The 16,881-nt window shown below is 53.1% G+C and overlaps 1 long non-coding RNA gene across 1 annotated transcript; it reads right to left on the bottom strand.

Annotated features, from left to right (window-relative positions):
* Positions 1-1,926: 1,926 nt before the first annotated feature.
* Positions 1,927-4,698, bottom strand: LOC139043545 (uncharacterized). The gene is made up of 3 exons (XR_011500633.1): positions 4,299-4,698; positions 2,721-2,983; positions 1,927-2,436 (listed from the first exon to the last, which is right to left on the bottom strand). It is a non-coding gene; the product is annotated as an uncharacterized lncRNA (long non-coding RNA).
* Positions 4,699-16,881: the final 12,183 nt, after the last annotated feature.

Raw genomic sequence — 16,881 nt, 5'->3', positions numbered from 1 at the left:
GGACGGCAGGGGCCCAGCGGCTCTCTGGCGGGTGAGGAAGTCTTGCTGGTTCTCCTAGGTCGGTGATCTTTCTCGATCTCCACACACATTCTTCGTTTGGGGAGCCAAGAGACGCCCTCTGAGGAATCCCTATGGCCAGGGTCGATCACTTACTCGCTCACTGCCTCGGCCTCGGCCTCGGCCTCTGTCCGTCTTGTCTCCCTCCCTCCCTCCCTCCCTCCCTCCCTCCCTCCCTCCCTCCCTCCCTCGTCGGTCTCTGTGTGTGGACGTCTAGGTGGAGGCGAGGCAGGGAGGCCACCCACCCACCCACCCACCCACCTACCTCGTGGTTTACCACACGCTCTACACGGAGGTAGAATTCCCATCCCACCGAATCCATCCTTTCCACGGGGCACAAGCCAGTGGCCTTCGGGAGTCTCTCTCCCCAAGGTGGCGCATCCGTCATGGCTATCTATTTCCAGAAGGTTTCCGTTTCCATCCCCTCCCCCCGAAAGAAAAAACGGCCCCACTCCCGGATCTGCCCCACCACGATCACCACCACCGCTGCCGCCGCCGCCGCCGCCGCCATCTGCTGTCGCCCTCTAGGGTTGGACCGTTCTAGCTCTCTCCTCTGTGTGGAATCGCAACGTAGGTCGCCTTGGATGTCTGGCACCTCTCACTTAGCAGAAGGTTTTGGAGGCTCAGGCTGGGCCACGCTTTGGCCCGGGTCAGTGTTCCGTTCCTCCGGACGGCTTCCTCGTTTTCCACGAGAAGGAGCCGTGAAGACGGAAAGGAAGGGCGGATGGATGGCTTTTCCCGTGCTACCGAGTCCCTCTCCCCTTTTCCCCAAAGCGTGAGGGGCGGTCGAGAGGATCGTCTCTGATGACAAAAGTCAGAGGCACCCCGGGTCAGACACCGTGCGAGGCGTTGGTGTGTTCTCGAGAGGAGAACACGTCCCCGTCAGCGTTTCCTGTCGTTCTCGTTCCGAAAGGATTCACGCGCCACCCCGTCTCCCTCAAGGTCTTAGGGCTGTCGTGCTCCGCAGCCGTCACGTGTCGTGGATCCTGGGCACCACCACGCCACCCCGCCCCCCCCCCCCGCCATAGCTGTCGATCGCTATGTGGCACGCCTACGTTTGCCCAAAAGAGCAGTCCGATGGACAGCGTGGTGCTTTTCCCAGCAGGCAGGCAGGTGAGAGTCACCCCTCTAGAAGGTTTCCAAGCCCCGTTCCATTCTCAGAGGCAGCTCCTTTGGCCATCAAGGAGGCAGGCGATGGGGGTGGGGGTGGGGATGGGGATGGGGCAGGGGCCTCTGTCCCTCTGTCGCGGTAGAAATGATTGGGAAAGGAGGGACGATGGGCGTAGGTCGACCATCCTGGGCGGTGGTGCTTTGGGAGCTTTTTCTAGAAGAAGGAGCGAACGGCGTTCCCTGGGAAGGGAGGAAACCAGAGGAGGTCCCCCTCAGACCGACCTGGCACGAGAAGGACACACACTCTCTCTCTCTCTCTCTCTCTCTCTCTCTCTCTCTCTCTCCCTTTTCTTCCTGACTTGAAATCAGGAGACAAAACTCCCCTGCCAAAGGGGCCCTCCCAAAACGGGGAGTGAGGAAGACCTCCTTCTCTTCACGGCTGAAGTTCTCCCTGCCTTTCCTGGACGGGAAGGATAGCACCTACGCCCGCTGCCGTCGGTGACTTTTAGTCCCCCTGGAGAGGAAGAAATTCTTTCCCGTGGCCGAACCCTGGCGGTTCGTTCGTGCTGCAGAGGACGTGACCCTCTCTGACACACCCAGGAACCTCCTCGCTCCGGGTCGAGGAGAGGGAGTTCTGTTCTGTGGTTTAGAATGGTGCTTAAAAAGGGATGTCGCTTACAAAGGGTCCTCGTCCCCCTTCCTAAACCTAAACGGACGGCTCGGCTCGGAGGCGTGAGATACGTTTCGCATCCTCCTCGTCGTCTTCACTCAAAGTTTTATTGGAGTTTGGAAGATTTTATTTTTTGTCTTTCCTTTTTCTCCCCAAAGCCCCCCGGTACGTAGTTGTGTGTTCTTCGCGGTGGGTCCTTCTAGCGGTGGTATGTGGGACGCCGCCTCAGCGTGGTTTGATGAGCAGTGCCGTGTCCGCGCCCGGGATCCGAACGAACCGATGAAACACTGGGCTGCCTGCAGCGGAGCGCGCGAACTTAACCACTCGGCCACGGGGCCAGCCCCTTACTGGATTTTCAAAACAACTCCGGGGGCCGGCCCGGTGGCGCGGCGGTGAAGTTCGCACGTTCTGCTCCGCCGGCCCCGGGTTCGCCGGTCCGGATCCCGGGCGCAGGACCCGGCACCGCTTGGCGAGCCACGCTGTGGCAGGCGTCCCACCTGGAAAGTAGAGGGGGATGGGCACGGATGTCAGCTCAGGGCCAGTCTTCCTCGGCCGACAGAGGAGGATTGGTGGCAGATGTTCGCTCAGGGCTCATCTTCCTCAAAAATAAAATAATAAATCGATTCGATAAAATGTCAAATAACACAACCGCGGGATCACGCTTAGAGTCACCCTTGGCCCGATGATGCCACTCCCCACCCCCCCCACCCCCCTGCCCCCCACCATTTGGAGGTGCCGTCAGTGGGATTCGTTCCTGTTTGTCCATCTTTCTTCCTCTTTTTTTTTTTTTTTTTTAAAGACTGGCACCCGAGCTCATTGCCAATCTTTTCTTTTCTTTTTATTCCTCCTCCTTCTTCTTCTTCTCCCCAGAGCACCCCAGTACCTAGTTCTATATTCTCTTTGAGGGTCCCTCTGGTTCTGCCGTGTGGGACGCCACCTCAGCGTGGTTTGATGAGCGGTGCCGTGTCCGAGCCCAGGATCCGAACCTTCCAAGCCCCGGGCCGCTGAAGCGGAGCGTGCAAACTCAACCGCTCGGCCACGGGGTCAGCCCCTCCCTTCCTTCCTTCCTTCCTTCCTTCCTTCCTTCCTTCCTTCCTTCCTTCCTAAGGAGGAGGAGGCAGGCACTGTGTGAAGTCGCCAGTGAGTCTGTGGAAAGAGACGGAGGATTTCCCATGGGAAGCCGGGGCGGGGGACACGGACCGATGTCGTGCGAACTTGAAGGTGAAAGATCAAAAAACCCACACACGCCTAGAGCGGCGGGTTGCCCGTTAGGAGTTTGCTTGCCGGGCCCATAACGCAGGGCTCATCGATGAGCCAAACCGTCCGTGATCCTCAAGCAGTCTAGTAGGGTTAGAGAAAGGAGGGGGGCACTCTTTCTGCCCCAGATGAGGCGAGTTTCTCAGACAGCCACCCTGCCCCAACATCTTCCCTCCCTGCCTCCCGGCCCTTGGTGGACTGCGGCCTAAGGGTGGGGGAATTGAAGAAAGCCGTTCAATGGAAAAAAGCCCGAGGCCATGGGAGAGAGCTTCCTGCACTTGAATGAAGCCCTGACGCCAGGCCCATCGGAATGAATGGGCCTGACCTCCCCTCCCCCCTCCCCCCTCCCCCCTCCCAGGCTGGCGACTCGGCAGTGGAAGGCTAGGGGTTTCTTCCGAAATGGTGAACCGGCCCCCTTGTCCACAGGAAAACCACACACGGGTACAGCCTAGGCCGGATCTCAGGGTACAGCCTAGGCCGGATCTCAGGCCAAGTCGTCAGGGTGGCAAGATGATGGCGGATGAGAGGAAACTTGTTCTGGGACCGCACCGCCCCCCCCCCCCCATCGCCTCTCTGGCTGAGAAGAGGGCTGGGGAGCGGTGAGGGTCAGGGGGAGAGTGGGGGCGGGGCCGGGACAGGGACCACCGGGCAGTAGGACGGGAGTAGCCCTGAGGCCTGCCTGCCTGCTTCCTTCCCTGCCGGCGCAGGGCTGAGAGAGGCACGGGGCACGCTGGCTCCTGCCCCTTCACTCATTCGGGAAGCCTCCTGTTGTTGCTCCTGAGGTGCCGGCTGCGGTGACAGACAGAGCAAAACTCCTCTCTCTGTCTATTTCTTCAAAGGCCCGAGTCTGAGCTACGACAGATTCCCCTGTGGCTCAACCCGCAACCTCCCATCCTGCCAGACCAGACCCCTTGTCTAAAAACCTCCACTGGAGGAGCTCTTCCACCTGACTCGGAAAGGAAACACCAGCCCCGCCTCAGCCTCACACCCACCACCACCACCACCACCCGCCCCCCCCCCCGCCCCACTCTCCTCCGGACCCAGATACCTAACAGAGGGAACAAAAATCCAAAAATCCTGCTGCTCTCCTTCTACCACCTCCACTTCAGAAGAGTCAGTCTCCCCCGAACACCTCAGACTCTGTGACTTCCCGCGGCCTCCCTTTCCCCGTCCCCATTCTCTCCCCGGACGGGCCCCATCTTACACTTGAACGACAGCTCCACCGCTCGGGGCAGCTGGACACGATGTCCCAAAGTGGCCCGGACGGTAGCCTGGTCGATTCCAAAGGACCCACGCACGCAGTCGGCCATAAACGTGGTGTGGAGATCGTGGACGTTTGCGGGCCTCTGATGAAATCGCTGCTCCGGGGACCCCGGCGTCTAGGACCCGTCTTCTCCGTGTTCTTCACACCGTTGCTCCTGGGCCGGTTATTCTCTTCCCTCTCACTGACCTTAACGTTTTGTCTCTGCCATTGAATTTTGACTGTGCGAATGTGACTTGCCGCTGTAGGGCTGCGTGGATCTCTCAGGCATCCTGCTGTGCCGTGCGGGGGGGGGGGGGGAATCCTTGGTGGGTGGGTCGATAGACGTCCCTTTGGTTGTGCCCTGGAGGGGAGAGACAGAGGGGACGACTCAATCCACCACGAACGCTGATGTCGCTCCGATAAACCTGTAGCGGTGATTCTAGTTTATGGCCCGTGTCCTGAAAATAACTTCCCGAAGGGCCAGCCCGGCGGCACAGCGGTTAAGTTCGCACGTTCCGTTTTGTCAGCCAGGGGTTCGCAGGTTCGGATCCAGGGTGCGGACGTGGCGCCGCTTGGCGAGCCACGCTGTGGTCAGCGTCCCGCCTATCAAGGGGAGGGGGATGGGCACGGATGTTAGCTCGGGATCACTCTCCCGGGGCAAAAAGAGGAGAATTGGCAGCAGGTGTCAGCTCGGGGCTCGTCTTCCTCGAAAAATAAATTAATTAAATTAATAAAAACAACTTCCCAAACCTCTCTGATAACTTGAAGCTTTGAAGTTTTGCGAGGTGAAATCAGGTGATAAAAAAGTCCACGGACAGGGGCGGCCCCGTGGCCGAGTGGTTAAGTTCACAAGCTCCCCTTCGGCGGCCCAGGGTTTTGCCGGTTCAGATCCCGGGCACGGCACGGACACGGCACCGCTCGTCGGGCCGTGTGGAGGCGGCGTCCCACATGCCACAACTGGAAGGGCCCTCAACTAAGATAGACAACTATGTCATGGGGGGGATTGGGGGAGAAAAATCGGGAGGGGGGGAAAAAAAAACAAAAACGGAAGATTGGCAACAGGCGTTAGCTCTGTGAGGGCCGATCTTCCTCACCCAAAAACTAAAGTGAGATGAAATCAAATAAAGCGAAGGAAAAGCTAAACCTATGAAATCCCATGTTTCTAAAAGTGGCCAAGTGTTTAGACATTGGCCAAGCGACGGAATGCTCATGGGAAGGACAGTTCCTAATTGCTGGCTTCTTAGTTTTCACCAAAATTAAGGTTCGTGAGGGTTAAAAAATCTACTTAACAAATGCGATGAAAGCCACTAGGCCGGCCCGGTGGCGCGCTGGTTAAGTGTGCCTGTTCCGCTTCGCCGGCCCGGGGTTCGCCAGTTCGGATCCCGGGGGTGCACGTGGCACCGCTGGGCGAGCCACGTGGTGGTAGGCGTCCCACATATGAAATAGAGGAAGATGGGCACGGAGGTGAGCTCAGGGCCAGCCTTCCTCGGCAAAAAGAGGAGGATTGGCAGCAGTTAGCTCAGGGCTCATCGTCCTCAAAACAAAACAAAACAAAACAAAAAGCCACTAAAAGTGAATATGGGAAACATCTTTGTGTTCAAGGAAAGTGAGATGGCTGCCTTCAGGCAAGAGGGCCTAAAAAGTAAAGATCGTTTTGTCTGTGAAAAGGTGATCAAAGTTTCACGGGGAAAATAATCTGAGAAAAAGGCCTGTTCGTGGTCAAGTGGCCTAAAATTGGAACGAGTGGACAGATAGAAATGGCGAGCGATAGGATCTATGGGAGTCTATGAGGAAGCCATTGGGTGTCGGCCTAATTCGGCCTGACAGTGTTTTTCGAAAAGGGCCTGACGTGGCCGTCGAGCACGCATCGCATCGTAGATCCGCTTTACACATTTCCTACGGCAAGAACCAATGCCCTTAAGGGAAAGGAGCAGCTTCCCCGTGCTCGGGCCTTTCCTTAAGGAGAGGCATCTTTCCTTAGGCTAGGAGCGGATGGTTGCGCTCACCTTTGACCATCCGGCTCCCCTGTGACCACCCAGGCCCAGACAACAGACCTGCCACCCAGCAGTGTCTGTCGATCGCTGTGCCGACAGAGCAGTCTCGCGACTATCATCCAAGGGACCTTTCGATCCTATGTGAAACGTCCTCTCTGGGGGTCTAGAAGCACTCTGTACACCCCACTTCCCGGGCACCCTCTCTTCCTTCGGGAAGAAAGGCCCCGGGCCACAGTCCTCACATTTCAGCTCAGAATAAACGCACCCCGATTTTCACGGATAGATTGGTTCCGGATTATTTCCGTCGACAGAATGGAATCAAGTCAATGAGTTTCAAGATCGGAGGGAAGCTGATGCAAAATCAGAATTTGTTTTTCTCACTCCCGAAAGGATACTTTTCTCTAACTTCTAGTCTCCTCCTGATAAAGACATTGGAAAATGTTTCTCTTGACCTCTGAGGGAATCGACACCAAAGACAGAGATCCTCCATTTTGTCAGAATGATTTCCTAGGCCTCCAATGGAGGAGGCCTCCCTCGGACGGGAGCTCAGCTTTTGTTTTGCAACAGTTTTCCTCTCTCTGCTTGCCTTTAACATCTCCTTTCCCGTTCTTCTTTTTTGGAAGGGAAATACGTGCACCGCTGGGGAAAAAAAAAAAAAAAGAATTTTCTAAATGACCAAAGAAGATCTACGACTGTTGTTATTTTGGTTTCACGGAGCAGTTCCACGTCCACATTTACTCCATTTTAAACACCCACACACACTCACAGCACGGCGCTGTGAGGATGTCCCGGGGAACTCGATTTGTGGAGGGAATGGCTGTGAGGTCTCTGCCCCCCAACCCCCACCATTTGGGTGCTTCTGCTTGTTGATGAGGACGGGAAGCCCTGCTGAAATCCATATTCTTATCACCACACGTGCATCTGCACCCATGCTCCCCCCCGTGTGTCGTCTTTGGGCTTTGCTGTGGCCCCGTGCGGAGGGAGACCTGTTTTGTGTTGTAAACTTTTCCGCGGCCAAGCGGCTCGGTCCTTTCCTCTACGACTTGTGGGCTCTGTCTGTCCGTCTGCCTTAGAGAGACCCTCTGGGCCGGAAGTGACAGGCTGCACACAATTCCTGACAGACTGCGGACAATTCCTCCGTCGTCACGGTCCTTCTCTGATGACGTGCATGGTTTCGGTTTGACAGCGACCCCCACCCCCCACCCCGCCGTGATTTTCTAAGTCCTCCCGGGAGCCCGGGAAGTGCTCGGGCCGCTCCGGGAAGCGGGGGCCGGCAGCCCCGGCCTGCCCCGTGGCATCTCCGGGGACTTTTCCACCTCTGTCCGCGTCAGCCAGCCGGCAGCCCCGCGCCCGGCCCGGCCCAGAAGTCACGTGGGGAGTCTGTCCCCTTCCTGGCAAGCCCACCCACCCCACCCCCCTCCCCGCCGATTTTCCAACACCTCCTTCTGCGCCCAGGGTTGCCCTGTGCTGCCTGGGAGCTCCGAGGTGGACACCCTGGGGCCTCACGTGGTGACCTCCCGGCCGCCCCAAGCGGGCCCAGAGAGAAAGAGAGAGAGAGAGAGACAGAGAGAGACAGAGACAGAGACAGAGACAGAGAGAGACAGAGACAGAGACAGAGACAGAGACAGAGACAGAGAGAGACCTGACCCGGCGGTGGGCTCAGGCTGTGCACTCTCGCTGGCTGGTGACCCGGTTCCCTCCCGCTGACCCCTCCGCGCCGGTCGTTGGGCGCCATCTGGCGGCCGCTTTTACAGAGTGGCCCTCCTCCGGAGCCCCGGCGACATGAGCAAGGGATGGGACTCGCAGGACGTCTGTGTGGTTTCCAGTGTGGGGCTGTGTGGAACAGAGCTGCTAAGAACATTCATGCCCCGGATTCTGTGTGAATGAACAGGAACGTGGCCGCAGCCCCCACCCCGCCCCCCGCCCCAGCCCCCGGGAGTGGTGGGAGTGGTGCCCTCCAGACCACCCTCGGGTTGGATGCCTCCCTCCCTGGAAGGACTCACGGGACTCCACAAAAGCTGACTTCCTGGAGGTCCAGCGGAGACCCCCAAGGCCCAAGGCCCCCCCCCCCCCCCACCCACCCACCACAGATCACTGTGGAAGCCTTAACGACCCAAGGCTCCAGCTACATACAGACGCTCTTAGGAGGCAAGATACACCAAAGGCTTATGTAGGTTGCCACTTTCGGTGGTGGTTTCCGCGGCGTGTCAGTTTTGGAACCCGCCACGCCCTTTTTCACAGAGGCCATACCGTTTCCCTTCACCACCAGTGAGGCGTGAGTGACTGACTTGGCTTCTCCGCGACCTGACTAGCAGTTTGATCCTGTTCCGGTATTTGGAAGAAGGCAGTCTCACCCATGTGTCCCCACAATGTCTCCCTCTAATTTTCTCACTTGCTTTTCCAGGGAACAGCTCACATCTTTTCATGCGCTTATCGGTCATCCATGCGTACCTCCTCCACCCCAGGTGAAAGTGCCTGCTCTGTCTATTGCTCTTCCATTCTTTTTGTATTTTTCAGTGTTGATTTCCCCCGGGTCTCCACTCCATTGTGGGTTTTGTTTTTTGTTTTCTGTTTTTTGTTTTTTTTTTTTTGCTTAAAGATTGTCACCTGAGCTAGGCACTGTTGCCCTGCTTCCTCAGTTTCAGAGGGTACCTTTTTCAGGGTTGCTTTTTGACCGGGTCTCCTCGCCATTGTATTTTTTTATTTTTTTATTTTTTGCTTAAAGATTGCCACCTGAGCTAGCCTCTGTTGCCCATCTTCTTCGGTTTCAGAGGGTAGATTTCTCAGTGTTGCTTTTTCGCCAGCTCTCCACGCCCTTGCGTCTTTTTTTTTTCTGCTTGAAGGCTGCAACCTGAGCTAGCTTCTTTTGCCCATGTTCATCAGTTTCAGAGGGTGGATTTCTCCGTGTTGCTTTTTCCCCAGGTCTCAACACCCTTGTGTGTTTCTTTGGCTTAACGATTGCCACCTGAGCTAGCCTCTGTTGCCCATCTTCGTCCGTTTCAGAGGGTGGATTTCTCAGTGTTGCCTTTTCGCCAGCTCCCCACGCCCTTGTGTGTTTCTTTTGCTTAAAGATTGCCACCTGAAGCCAGCCTCTCTTGCCCATCTTCCTCAGTTTCAGAGGGTAGATATTTCAGGGTTGCTTTTTCCCCAGGTCTCCACGCCTTTGTGTTTTGTTTTTGCTTAACGAGTGCCACCTGAGCTAGCCTCTCTTGCCCATGTTCCTCAGTTTCAGAGGGTAGATATTTCAGGGTTGCTATGTCCCCAGGGCTCCACGCCTTTGTGCTTTGTTTTTGCTTAAGGATTGCCACCTGAGGTAGCCTCTCTTGCCCATCTTCCTCAGTTTCAGAGGGTGGATTTCTCCGTCTTGCTTTTTCCCCAGGTCTCCACGCCCTTGTGTGTTTCTTTTGCTTAAAGATTGCCACCTGAGCTAGCCTCTGTTGCCCATCTTCCTCAGTTTCAGAGGGTAGATATTTCAGGGTTGCTTTTTCCCCAGGTCTCCACGCCTTTGTGTTTTGTTTTTGCTTAACGAGTGCCACCTGAGCTAGCCTCTCTTGCCCATGTTCCTCAGTTTCAGAGGGTAGATATTTCAGGGTTGCTTTGTCCCCAGGGCTCCACGCCTTTGTGCTTTGTTTTTGCTTAAGGATTGCCACCTGAGGTAGCCTCTGTTGCCCATCTTAGTCCGTTTCAGAGGGTGGATTTCTCAGTGTTGCCTTTTCGCCAGCTCCCCACGCCCTTGTGTGTTTCTTTTGCTTAAAGATTGTCACCTGAGCTAGGCACTGTTGCCCTGCTTCCTCAGTTTCAGAGGGTACCTTTTTCAGGGTTGCTTTTTGACCGGCTCTCCTCGCCATTGTATTTTTTTATTTTATTTTTTTTGCTTAAAGATTGCCACCTGAGCTAGCCTCTGTTGCCCATCTTCGTCCGTTTCAGAGGGTGGATTTCTCAGTGTTGCCTTTTCGCCAGCTCCCCACGCCCTTGTGTGTTTCTTTTGCTTAAAGATTGTCACCTGAGCTAGGCACTGTTGCCCTGCTTCCTCAGTTTCAGAGGGTACCTTTTTCAGGGTTGCTTTTTGACCGGCTCTCCTCGCCATTGTATTTTTTTATTTTATTTTTTTTGCTTAAAGATTGCCACCTGAGCTAGCCTCTGTTGCCCATCTTCGTCCGTTTCAGAGGGTGGATTTCTCAGTGTTGCCTTTTCGCCAGCTCCCCACGCCCTTGTGTGTTTCTTTTGCTTAAAGATTGCCACCTGAAGCCAGCCTCTCTTGCCCATCTTCCTCAGTTTCAGAGGGTAGATATTTCAGGGTTGCTTTTTCCCCAGGTCTCCACGCCTTTGTGTTTTGTTTTTGCTTAACGAGTGCCACCTGAGCTAGCCTCTCTTGCCCATGTTCCTCAGTTTCAGAGGGTAGATATTTCAGGGTTGCTATGTCCCCAGGGCTCCACGCCTTTGTGCTTTGTTTTTGCTTAAGGATTGCCACCTGAGGTAGCCTCTCTTGCCCATCTTCCTCAGTTTCAGAGGGTGGATTTCTCCGTGTTGCTTTTTCCCCAGGTCTCCACGCCCTTGTGTGTTTCTTTTGCTTAAAGATTGCCACCTGAGCTAGCCTCTGTTGCCCATCTTCCTCAGTTTCAGAGGGTAGATATTTCAGGGTTGCTTTTTCCCCAGGTCTCCACGCCTTTGTGTTTTGTTTTTGCTTAACGAGTGCCACCTGAGCTAGCCTCTCTTGCCCATGTTCCTCAGTTTCAGAGGGTAGATATTTCAGGGTTGCTTTGTCCCCAGGGCTCCACGCCTTTGTGCTTTGTTTTTGCTTAAGGATTGCCACCTGAGGTAGCCTCTGTTGCCCATCTTAGTCCGTTTCAGAGGGTGGATTTCTCAGTGTTGCCTTTTCGCCAGCTCCCCACGCCCTTGTGTGTTTCTTTTGCTTAAAGATTGTCACCTGAGCTAGGCACTGTTGCCCTGCTTCCTCAGTTTCAGAGGGTACCTTTTTCAGGGTTGCTTTTTGACCGGCTCTCCTCGCCATTGTATTTTTTTATTTTATTTTTTTTGCTTAAAGATTGCCACCTGAGCTAGCCTCTGTTGCCCATCTTCGTCCGTTTCAGAGGGTGGATTTCTCAGTGTTGCCTTTTCGCCAGCTCCCCACGCCCTTGTGTGTTTCTTTTGCTTAAAGATTGTCACCTGAGCTAGGCACTGTTGCCCTGCTTCCTCAGTTTCAGAGGGTACCTTTTTCAGGGTTGCTTTTTGACCGGCTCTCCTCGCCATTGTATTTTTTTATTTTATTTTTTTTGCTTAAAGATTGCCACCTGAGCTAGCCTCTGTTGCCCATCTTCGTCCGTTTCAGAGGGTGGATTTCTCAGTGTTGCCTTTTCGCCAGCTCCCCACGCCCTTGTGTGTTTCTTTTGCTTAAAGATTGTCACCTGAGCTAGGCACTGTTGCCCTGCTTCTTCAGTTTCAGAGGGTGCCTTTTTCAGGGTTGCTTTTTGACCGGGTCTCCTCGCCATTGTATTTTTTTATTTTATTTTTTTTGCTTAAAGATTGCCACCTGAGCTAGCCTCTGTTGCCCATCTTCGTCCGTTTCAGAGGGTGGATTTCTCAGTGTTGCCTTTTCGCCAGCTCCCCACGCCCTTGTGTGTTTCTTTTGCTTAAAGATTGTCACCTGAGCTAGGCACTGTTGCCCTGCTTCCTCAGTTTCAGAGGGTACCTTTTTCAGGGTTGCTTTTTGACCGGGTCTCCTCGCCATTGTATTTTTTTATTTTATTTTTTTTTGCTTAAAGATTGCCACCTGAGCTAGCCTCTGTTGCGCTTCTTTCTCAGTTTCAGAGGGTAGATTTCCCCGTGTTGCTTTTTCCCCAGGTCTCCACGCACTTCCTTTTATTTTTCCTTAAAAATTGCCACCTGAGCTAGCCTCTGTTGCCCATCTTCGTCGGTTTCAGAGGGTAGATTTCTCACTGTTGCTTTTTTGCCAGGTCTGCACGCCCTTGTGTTTTTTTTCTGCTTAAAGGTTGCAACCTGAGCTAGCTTCTTTTGCCCATGTTCCTCAGTTTCAGAGGGTGGATTTCTCCGTGTTGCTTTTTCCCCAGGCCTCCACGCCCTTGTGTGTTTCTTTTGCTTAACGATTGCCACCTGAGCTAGCCTCTGTTGCCCATCTTCGTCCGTTTCAGAGGGTGGATTTCTCAGTGTTGCCTTTTCGCCAGCTCCCCACGCCCTTGTGTGTTTCTTTTGCTTAAAGATTGCCACCTGAAGCCAGCCTCTCTTGCCCATCTTCCTCAGTTTCAGAGGGTAGATATTTCAGGGTTGCTTTTTCCCCAGGTCTCCACGCCTTTGTGTTTTGTTTTTGCTTAACGAGTGCCACCTGAGCTAGCCTCTCTTGCCCATGTTCCTCAGTTTCAGAGGGTAGATATTTCAGGGTTGCTTTGTCCCCAGGGCTCCACGCCTTTGTGCTTTGTTTTTGCTTAAGGATTGCCACCTGAGGTAGCCTCTCTTGCCCATCTTCCTCAGTTTCAGAGGGTGGATTTCTCCGTGTTGCTTTTTCCCCAGGTCTCCACGCCCTTGTGTGTTTCTTTTGCTTAAAGATTGCCACCTGAGCTAGCCTCTGTTGCCCATCTTCCTCAGTTTCAGAGGGTAGATATTTCAGGGTTGCTTTTTCCCCAGGTCTCCACGCCTTTGTGTTTTGTTTTTGCTTAACGAGTGCCACCTGAGCTAGCCTCTCTTGCCCATGTTCCTCAGTTTCAGAGGGTAGATATTTCAGGGTTGCTTTGTCCCCAGGGCTCCACGCCTTTGTGCTTTGTTTTTGCTTAAGGATTGCCACCTGAGGTAGCCTCTCTTGCCCATCTTCCTCAGTTTCAGAGGGTGGATTTCTCCGTGTTGCTTTTTCCCCAGGTCTCCACGCCCTTGTGTGTTTCTTTTGCTTAAAGATTGCCACCTGAGCTAGCCTCTGTTGCCCATCTTCCTCAGTTTCAGAGGGTAGATATTTCAGGGTTGCTTTTTCCCCAGGTCTCCACGCCTTTGTGTTTTGTTTTTGCTTAACGAGTGCCACCTGAGCTAGCCTCTCTTGCCCATGTTCCTCAGTTTCAGAGGGTAGATATTTCAGGGTTGCTTTGTCCCCAGGGCTCCACGCCTTTGTGCTTTGTTTTTGCTTAAGGATTGCCACCTGAGGTAGCCTCTGTTGCCCATCTTAGTCCGTTTCAGAGGGTGGATTTCTCAGTGTTGCCTTTTCGCCAGCTCCCCACGCCCTTGTGTGTTTCTTTTGCTTAAAGATTGTCACCTGAGCTAGGCACTGTTGCCCTGCTTCTTCAGTTTCAGAGGGTACCTTTTTCAGGGTTGCTTTTTGACCGGCTCTCCTCGCCATTGTATTTTTTTATTTTATTTTTTTTTGCTTAAAGATTGCCACCTGAGCTAGCCTCTGTTGCGCTTCTTTCTCAGTTTCAGAGGGTAGATTTCCCCGTGTTGCTTTTTCCCCAGGTCTCCACGCACTTCCTTTTATTTTTCCTTAAAAATTGCCACCTGAGCTAGCCTCTGTTGCCCATCTTCGTCGGTTTCAGAGGGTAGATTTCTCACTGTTGCTTTTTTGCCAGGTCTGCACGCCCTTGTGTTTTTTTTCTGCTTAAAGGTTGCAACCTGAGCTAGCTTCTTTTGCCCATGTTCCTCAGTTTCAGAGGGTGGATTTCTCCGTGTTGCTTTTTCCCCAGGCCTCCACGCCCTTGTGTGTTTCTTTTGCTTAACGATTGCCACCTGAGCTAGCCTCTGTTGCCCATCTTCGTCCGTTTCAGAGGGTGGATTTCTCAGTGTTGCCTTTTCGCCAGCTCCCCACGCCCTTGTGTGTTTCTTTTGCTTAAAGATTGCCACCTGAAGCCAGCCTCTCTTGCCCATCTTCCTCAGTTTCAGAGGGTAGATATTTCAGGGTTGCTTTTTCCCCAGGTCTCCACGCCTTTGTGTTTTGTTTTTGCTTAACGAGTGCCACCTGAGCTAGCCTCTCTTGCCCATGTTCCTCAGTTTCAGAGGGTAGATATTTCAGGGTTGCTTTGTCCCCAGGGCTCCACGCCTTTGTGCTTTGTTTTTGCTTAAGGATTGCCACCTGAGGTAGCCTCTGTTGCCCATCTTAGTCCGTTTCAGAGGGTGGATTTCTCAGTGTTGCCTTTTCGCCAGCTCCCCACGCCCTTGTGTGTTTCTTTTGCTTAAAGATTGTCACCTGAGCTAGGCACTGTTGCCCTGCTTCCTCAGTTTCAGAGGGTACCTTTTTCAGGGTTGCTTTTTGACCGGCTCTCCTCGCCATTGTATTTTTTTATTTTATTTTTTTTGCTTAAAGATTGCCACCTGAGCTAGCCTCTGTTGCCCATCTTCGTCCGTTTCAGAGGGTGGATTTCTCAGTGTTGCCTTTTCGCCAGCTCCCCACGCCCTTGTGTGTTTCTTTTGCTTAAAGATTGTCACCTGAGCTAGGCACTGTTGCCCTGCTTCTTCAGTTTCAGAGGGTGCCTTTTTCAGGGTTGCTTTTTGACCGGGTCTCCTCGCCATTGTATTTTTTTATTTTATTTTTTTTGCTTAAAGATTGCCACCTGAGCTAGCCTCTGTTGCCCATCTTCGTCCGTTTCAGAGGGTGGATTTCTCAGTGTTGCCTTTTCGCCAGCTCCCCACGCCCTTGTGTGTTTCTTTTGCTTAAAGATTGTCACCTGAGCTAGGCACTGTTGCCCTGCTTCCTCAGTTTCAGAGGGTACCTTTTTCAGGGTTGCTTTTTGACCGGCTCTCCTCGCCATTGTATTTTTTTATTTTATTTTTTTTGCTTAAAGATTGCCACCTGAGCTAGCCTCTGTTGCCCATCTTCGTCCGTTTCAGAGGGTGGATTTCTCAGTGTTGCCTTTTCGCCAGCTCCCCACGCCCTTGTGTGTTTCTTTTGCTTAAAGATTGCCACCTGAAGCCAGCCTCTCTTGCCCATCTTCCTCAGTTTCAGAGGGTAGATATTTCAGGGTTGCTTTTTCCCCAGGTCTCCACGCCTTTGTGTTTTGTTTTTGCTTAACGAGTGCCACCTGAGCTAGCCTCTCTTGCCCATGTTCCTCAGTTTCAGAGGGTAGATATTTCAGGGTTGCTATGTCCCCAGGGCTCCACGCCTTTGTGCTTTGTTTTTGCTTAAGGATTGCCACCTGAGGTAGCCTCTCTTGCCCATCTTCCTCAGTTTCAGAGGGTGGATTTCTCCGTCTTGCTTTTTCCCAGGTCTCCACGCCCTTGTGTGTTTCTTTTGCTTAAAGATTGCCACCTGAGCTAGCCTCTGTTGCCCATCTTCGTCGTTTCAGAGGGTGGATTTCTCAGTGTTGCCTTTTCGCCAGCTCCCCACGCCCTTGTGTGTTTCTTTTGCTTAAAGATTGTCACCTGAGCTAGGCACTGTTGCCCTGCTTCCTCAGTTTCAGAGGGTACCTTTTTCAGGGTTGCTTTTTGACCGGCTCTCCTCGCCATTGTATTTTTTTATTTTATTTTTTTGCTTAAAGATTGCCACCTGAGCTAGCCTCTGTTGCCCATCTTCGTCCGTTTCAGAGGGTGGATTTCTCAGTGTTGCCTTTTCGCCAGCTCCCCACGCCCTTGTGTGTTTCTTTTGCTTAAAGATTGTCACCTGAGCTAGGCACTGTTGCCCTGCTTCTTCAGTTTCAGAGGGTGCCTTTTCAGGGTTGCTTTTTGACCGGGTCTCCTCGCCATTGTATTTTTTTATTTTATTTTTTTTGCTTAAAGATTGCCACCTGAGCTAGCCTCTGTTGCCCATCTTCGTCCGTTTCAGAGGGTGGATTTCTCAGTGTTGCCTTTTCGCCAGCTCCCCACGCCCTTGTGTGTTTCTTTTGCTTAAAGATTGTCACCTGAGCTAGCACTGTTGCCCTGCTTCCTCAGTTTCAGAGGGTACCTTTTTCAGGGTTGCTTTTTGACCGGGTCTCCTCGCCATTGTATTTTTTATTTTATTTTTTTTTGCTTAAAGATTGCCACCTGAGCTAGCCTCTGTTGCGCTTCTTTCTCAGTTTCAGAGGGTAGATTTCCCCGTGTTGCTTTTTCCCCAGGTCTCCACGCACTTCCTTTTATTTTTCCTTAAAAATTGCCACCTGAGCTAGCCTCTGTTGCCCATCTTCGTCGGTTTCAGAGGGTAGATTTTCTCACTGTTGCTTTTTTGCCAGGTCTGCACGCCCTTGTGTTTTTTTTCTGCTTAAAGGTTGCAACCTGAGCTAGCTTCTTTTGCCCATGTTCCTCAGTTTCAGAGGGTGGATTTCTCCGTGTTGCTTTTTCCCAGGCCTCCACGCCCTTGTGTGTTTCTTTTGCTTAACGATTGCCACCTGAGCTAGCCTCTGTTGCCCATCTTCGTCCGTTTCAGAGGGTGGATTTCTCAGTGTTGCCTTTCGCCAGCTCCCCACGCCCTTGTGTGTTTCTTTTGCTTAAAGATTGCCACCTGAAGCCAGCCTCTCTTGCCCATCTTCCTCAGTTTCAGAGGGTAGATATTTCAGGGTTGCTTTTTCCCCAGGTCTCCACGCCTTTGTGTTTTGTTTTTGCTTAACGAGTGCCACCTGAGCTAGCCTCTCTTGCCCATGTTCCTCAGT

The sequence above is a fragment of the Equus asinus genome, unplaced genomic scaffold, assembly GCF_041296235.1.
Source record: "Equus asinus isolate D_3611 breed Donkey unplaced genomic scaffold, EquAss-T2T_v2 contig_281, whole genome shotgun sequence".
In the NCBI taxonomy this organism is placed as follows: Eukaryota; Metazoa; Chordata; class Mammalia; order Perissodactyla; family Equidae; genus Equus; species Equus asinus.
This window is presented reverse-complemented; position numbering and strand designations above follow the sequence as displayed.